The sequence below is a fragment of the Salvia miltiorrhiza genome, chromosome 2 (genome assembly GCF_028751815.1).
Source record: "Salvia miltiorrhiza cultivar Shanhuang (shh) chromosome 2, IMPLAD_Smil_shh, whole genome shotgun sequence".
In the NCBI taxonomy this organism is placed as follows: domain Eukaryota; kingdom Viridiplantae; phylum Streptophyta; class Magnoliopsida; order Lamiales; family Lamiaceae; genus Salvia; species Salvia miltiorrhiza.
This window is the reverse complement of record NC_080388.1, coordinates 39,399,754-39,406,524: the sequence shown is the minus strand read 5'-3', so window position 1 is coordinate 39,406,524 and position 6,771 is coordinate 39,399,754. Positions and strand designations below refer to the sequence as shown.

The window sequence follows — 6,771 nt, the reverse complement described above, 5'->3', positions numbered from 1 at the left end:
CTTAAAGTTTTTGGTTGGTTTTCCTTGGTAATGGGAACTTCTAGTGCTTACATGGCTGCTGTTGGTTATGTTGTTTGTGTTATCCTTCCTGTGTAAGCCTGATTGTGAGAATACTAAATCAAATTTTCCCTGAGGGATGAAAATCATGAAACTATGTTAGGATCAAGAATGCTGATGTTACTCATGGTGTGACTGTTTTTCAGTTATATGGTGGAATCCAAAGATATATGAAGGCTTCTTCAAAGGAAAAAATTTTGTTTTTGACCATCGGTACGCTTTCATATATCTAATTTACTTCCATTTAGCATGATTTTTTTGTTGCCTTTCGTATTTCTGCATTGCACAGCTTGGGAAGATCATGTCAGTTTTATCTGCAAATACTGCTATTTTTTGCAGGATTCAATAGATTTAGTCTGGTTTAGGCAACATATGACTGTCCGTTAAGACATCAATTTTGATTACAAGGTACTCTTATGGATTTCTGCTTTCAGGGTTTCTGTTGGGAGCTTAGATCCTATTGTGTTGGGAACTTGCCTCCTCTGTGGCGTGTCATTTGATAACTACACTTCACGTTGCCGGTGTACTCACTGTAGGATGCTTGTGTTAGTCTGTGATCATTGTCGGGTATGTTCCACTCACATTGTAACTGTGTATTTCGTTGCTTTCAAATACTTTTGCTTAAGGAGGATCTAATTTAAAGTTTGCAACTAATATTTGCAGGAAATAAATCGGTCTTATGTTTGTGAATTGTGCCAGAAAGATGGCAAGCCTGTTAAATCCATTTGCTCTATGTCGGGAGAAGTACCAGAAACAGCATATGATAATCAGAGTCTCGAGATTGATCAAGCCTCGTCTCTTCTATCTTCGAGTGAAGGTAAGGTTAAAGGTTTTATTCTTGACATCCTTTAGCTGGTATATACTCTATCCTGTTCAAAAAAAATCTCACTTTACATGTTTACAAATTACTTTAATGGAGATAAATGGGAAATTAAGAAAAGAAAAAAAAGTTTGGTAGAAATTGTATAACTACACTTGTTTGCCAAAAAAAGAAAGAAAGCAAGACTTCTTTGAGACTACTTGTTTTAAATAGTAGGGAGTACTGAATAAGACATATCTAGGGTTGCTTCTCATTTTTTTGCTAACTCCTGTCCTGTATGCAATCTGGTTAGCTGAGCTATGTGTCTGTACGCAGTTAGGATATACCCATCTCTGATCTCTTTGCCTTTCTGCTTTCTGTAACATTTGCTGCATATACTCTAGTTTTTGCTTGATGTTCTCTGTTAATTCTAAGGAGCTTATTAAGAAGTATTTTGGCTGAACTGTTCACTAGACCCTTAGTTTTTTTCAGTTTTATGAAGCCCCTGAACTTTTACATTTTGTTTTAGCAACATAAACTTTAAAATTCAGGGCAAGAAACTGATTTTGCCTTGGTTTTGCTGTTGCAATTTTGGATCTTGTAAAGGAAATCTAATTGTTGCTGCTGCTTGAAGTTGCACGGAACGGGGAGTCATGAATGACACTTTGAAAGAAATGTTTTCTTGCCTTTACCGTCTAATGTGATTCATGATGTAGTGTGAAACAAAAGTCAACATATTGTTTGTTATCTTTTTCTTGTCCAGTTTTCTTTTATTTCACATATTTTATTTGGATTATTTTTCTATTGGCAGGTTGAGCTTGTGTGTCGGGTTCTCTCCTAAGTTAGTTGCTGCAAATTCATCATAGCAGGTCAACTAGTTCATGAGGACTTGGTGCTAGAACACATAATATGATAGATTTTTGTTTTAGCTATAAGATAGTTGGTACTTTCAATTTTGAATCGAAATATGCAATGATCATATGTACTTGATACTTGGTTCATTTGGATGGTAATGTATGAATATTTTGGATGATATATAATATTGTTATTGGTGATTTTATCATTTTGTTGTTTTAAAGTTATTTATTTATTTCTTGAGATAAATAACATAAAAATCTAGAAAAAAATATTAAATATGCTAGTTGTAGTTGAAATACATAACAGTATAAAAAGTACAAAAAAATCGTTATGTATTTCTATCAAAGATAACGGTAAAAACCGTTATAAAAAGTAAAAAAAACTGTTAACTATGATAGAAAAAAAACAAAAAAAATACAAAACATAACGGAAAAATCCTCATACATAACGGTAATAAATCGTTATGTATAAGCATTATAGATAACGGTTTCATACCGTTATGTATAGAAAAAAAACTGTTAACTATGATAGGAAAAAAAACAAAAAAATACAAAACATAACGGAAAAATCCTCATACATAACGGTATAAACCGTTATGTATAATCATTATAGATAACGGTTTCATACCGTTATGTATAGAAAAAAAACTGTTAACTATGATAGGAAAAAAAACAAAAAAAATACAAAACATAACGGAAAAATCCTCATACATAACGGTATAAACCGTTATGTATAATCATTATAGATAACGGTTTCATACCGTTATGTATGAGCGTCTCGTACCGTTATCTATTCTCACATACATAACGGTTTTTAAACCGTTGTCTATGATACGTATCATAGATAACACCACTATACACAACAGTTTTTTTGCTCATAGATAACGGATAAAATCCGTTATCTATGAGCGTTTTTCTAGTAGTGATAAATCATAATATATGATATTATCTTCTTATAATAGTGGCATTGTCTCCTCGTAAAAAAATCAATGTAAATTTGTTTTTTGAGTTTACACATTTATTGTAATATACTATTTTTATTGAGATATCCATCAATATGCACAACATATAACATTATCCCCACAATAATTGCCAATCATTTATATTTTCTTATTTTTAGTTTAATTTTTGTAATTTGTTATGATTTTTTATTAACCTATACTTTTATGAAATAATTAAAGAATGTGGCTAGCATATGATACTATTCTAGCCGCTATAATAATTCCTTCCCTTTTTCCCCCCAAGATATCTAATTTATTATAAGGCTAACATGCAAAAATGCCCCATTTCTTAAGTTGTAGATGAAAAATACCCTTCCTTATAGATCAAAGCATTTCATACCCTAATTGACATCCATACCCCTAAGCTATTTCCACTCCTAGTCTTACTATGTCCATAATTGCTAATTTTTTTTTTTTAATTTGCTATGGACAAGTAAGCATCGGGAAATTCTCTTAGATTCATTTTATGCATTAATTCGCGCTTTCGAAATTGGTATCAGAGCGGGTTTTTATAGAGGAATTATATAATTTTAATGTATTTTGTAATTAACCTATGTGGGAGGAGACTCCATTGAAAATTTATGGATCCGGACGAGTGTCCGAGATGTGTATCATACAGGAATATTCTCCAAAATTTGGAGAGTGAAATTACCCGTCTACTAGATGGACTCAACTGGAACAATCGAGCCCTCGCTACCAACGTACGACGAGGAGAAGATGTCGAGATTATTCGTGATATTATCACGAGTATCCAATTCTACCATGAGAACCTCATGGGACTCGCCGCCACCAGGACGGCGATTGAACGAACCAGAGACGAGGCCCATCAGTCGCACGATTGATGGAACCAAAAGACAAGGCGGGAGTAGCTTTTCCAAGCTACCAAAAGATCGAGCCAAGTTCTTCCGACAACGTCAACTTGCGGGAGATCCAAAAGATGGTGGAATATTATGGCGTTAAGCTATACGATCTACCAATGGAGCTAAGCAGAATATCACTCAAACAAGAGGAAATATTAACTCTCTTGCGTGATATCCAGAAAAGAATGGAGGAGATCGAAAGGCGAAAACCATGTTCCGGAAAAATTCGGAATCAATGGTCCAAAGACCCGACGTCTACATCTCTATTCGATGCAACACCCAAAGAGTTGCAGCCGGAGGACATAATCCGAATCATGAAAGGCAAATATCATGGATAGCCTTGACAGAATCGGATTAGAAGATCTACAGGAGTTAGCAGAATCTTTTGCTAACCTCAATATGGTGGATCTAAAGATGAACCAAGGAGATGAGGTTCCCAAAACAGAGCCTCAGGGAGAAGAATCGTCAAAAAAGGGGTCAGCTCAAGACGATGCAAGCCAGTTCCAACGAACCAGGCGACGGAGGCCTCAGATGCAGGATACTCCTGTAGGAAAGGTCACCCTTGAACCAATCCATCCATACGGATTGATTCTCAACCTTGACGAAGCCAGTTTCAAAGAATGGGAGGGTCTCATCGACGAATGGGCTTCATCATTAAAAGTCGTGATTGCCACAATAGATTACGACAAAAAGGAATTTGCCAGAGTCTTCGAAGCCAGCTTGGCAGGAATGGCAAAATTATACTGGGAAGGACTTAAAGTTCCAACCAAGGAGGAGATGTTTAGTAGCACGTCCTTATATGACATCATAAAGGAAATTACTAAACAGATTAAAATCCATTTCTTGGGAATGGGTTTTTTCGAAGGATCTGCAGAGGAGAAACGCAAGAAATATCAACAGGCACTTTACAATCTAAGGTTGATAGTGCTAGAGCCAAAAGCTCTCAATGAATTTCTGCGTCTATACACTCTATATGTCCATATGGGGGAAGTGGAAGATCAGACGGCCATGGACCTATTCTTTCCAAAGCTTCCAAGTCCATGGAGGGAAATGCTCATCAATGAGTATGTTTCACCTGGAAGATATCCACTTGACAGTGCTTCAAGAAGGATGTCTTATGTTCACAAGAAGCTGTCCGAATGGTGCCAGAAGGCAGCGGACCAGAGGAATCTCAAGAGATTGAGAAGACTCAACAAGAAATCCCCATTGATGTGCGACAACATTGATCTTCCAACAGAGATTGGTGCTGAGTTGCTGTATCAAAGGAAAAGCCGAAAGAAACATAGGTATCAACCCTATGAAAGAAAGTCCAGAAGGAGTTCTTGGAAGCCGAGGACTATGTGGACCAGACAGAAGGCGCGCTCCTACAAGTCAGGCCAACGGAGCGGACCATCAAGAAACCAATTCTCAAATCAAAAGAGAATCCCGGCGAGAAAAACTTTCAGGCGCACTCAGGCCAAAGCCAATGAAAGTTTCAAGGATTGCAACTGCTGGTCGTGCGGTGAAAAGGGGCATATTTCAACCAATTGCCCAGACAACGAGAAAAGGATGATAAGGAGATTCGAATCCACACCGAATATCGAAGATGCTATCTACCACCAGAAATTGATACCCGTGTATCAATTCGAAGAAATATCCTCTGATGAGAGTATATATGAGCAAGAAGAGGTCTTTAGTTCTGATGATTCGGAGATGACGGATGGATCAACCGGAGCCGAGTCAGACTAAAGAGGAGCACGAGGTCCACCACACCCAGAAGGAGGATCAGAATGGGTTTACCAGCCATTTTCTGATTCCACAAAAAGAAGTGGTGAAGCAGCTCGTGAGAAAACTCAAGAAGGAAACCGAAGAGGTTCGAACCTATCAAGGGTTTTCCAATGGAAGATTGAATCGAGTTTTAAATAGCTTGATTCCAACTAAGAGGAAGCATCATGTCTATTTTGGCGTCACAAGCCAAGAAACAGCGCTTCCAATTGAGATTACAAGCAACCAGGTGGAAATCCAGCTGGTTCCGGCCGAAGATATCAGACAGGATCTCAAGAAAATGAAGCCAGAAGTCGCAAGTACGATGAAATGGATTCATATTGGAGCAATTCAATTGGTACTCAAATCTTCCCTTTTCCCAGGGACAGACCAACCAATTGACGTCGCACTCTGCGATAAAAGGGTCCGAGATGCCAGAGAATCAGTCATTGGAGCTTTTTCAGGCAACCTCTATGCCAAGAAGATTATAACCGAGTTCTATCCACAAATCGCTTATAATCTACAAGATTCATCCTTCAGTCGAGCCCTGACTCTCTATCAGGACTACAAAAAGAAGGAGTACATGACAGATGGAAACAGGCCATACTCACTGACTTATCAAGTCTCGTATGCCTTATCAAATTCCCATCATACGGAGTTATTTATGGGAAAAGAATTTATTGAAATTCCAGAAATATTCAAAGAAATAGCCAAGGCAGCCCTTCCAAACCGAGTGGAAATTCCCCAAGTCAGGGAAATAGACATCGATGTGGGAGACAAACCGGTGCTAAGTCATACCCAGAGTCTCAGACTGGGAGCACCAAGGCTATCATTCCAAGGAAATAGGCTAACTTCAGGGCCTATAACAAGAAGTTTCTCTCATTCCTATGAGAGAAGGGCGATCCAGGAAACACCAGTCCCAGACATGAAGGTCAAATTCAAATGCCCCGAAGGATGGAGACAGGTTTCCACAAGATGTGATACAACAAGCATGGAAAACAAGTTTCCTTGTAGTATGTTGTATTATTTGGTGAATCCAGGTGACAACCGATACATCGGAACTCTGGAGGTTGGAGGTTTTGAAATCCAGACCGAAGGCCAAGCCGGACAAGAAGCAGATGTCCTAATCTTAGGACGAAATTTCCTTGACAAATATAAACCATGGTCATGGAAATCAGGAGGAATGGAGATCACAATTGGACGCCAAAGAGTGATGATCCAATGACAAGCCCATTCTCGATATACATCTCGGTAGGGATGTTATATGAAAAATACAAAGCAGAATATTTTGCTGCTTATGTGGATTCAGGAGCAGGAATCTGTACAGCAAAACGAGGAGTCTTTCCAGCAGAAGTGGAAGAAGACCTACCTCGAATTGCAGGAAGGGATTTCTCCAAAAAGATTTTACTTCTATCAAAAGGAGTAAAACAAACGGAAATATTGATCGGCGGAGC

General features: G+C 38.1%; 1 long non-coding RNA gene across 1 annotated transcript; it reads left to right on the top strand.

Annotated features, from left to right (window-relative positions):
- The first annotated feature begins 232 nt into the window (after window positions 1-232).
- Window positions 233-1,931, top strand: LOC131012393 (uncharacterized). The gene is made up of 4 exons (XR_009097309.1): window positions 233-270; window positions 492-624; window positions 721-874; window positions 1,668-1,931. It is a non-coding gene; the product is annotated as an uncharacterized LOC131012393 (long non-coding RNA).
- Window positions 1,932-6,771: the final 4,840 nt, after the last annotated feature.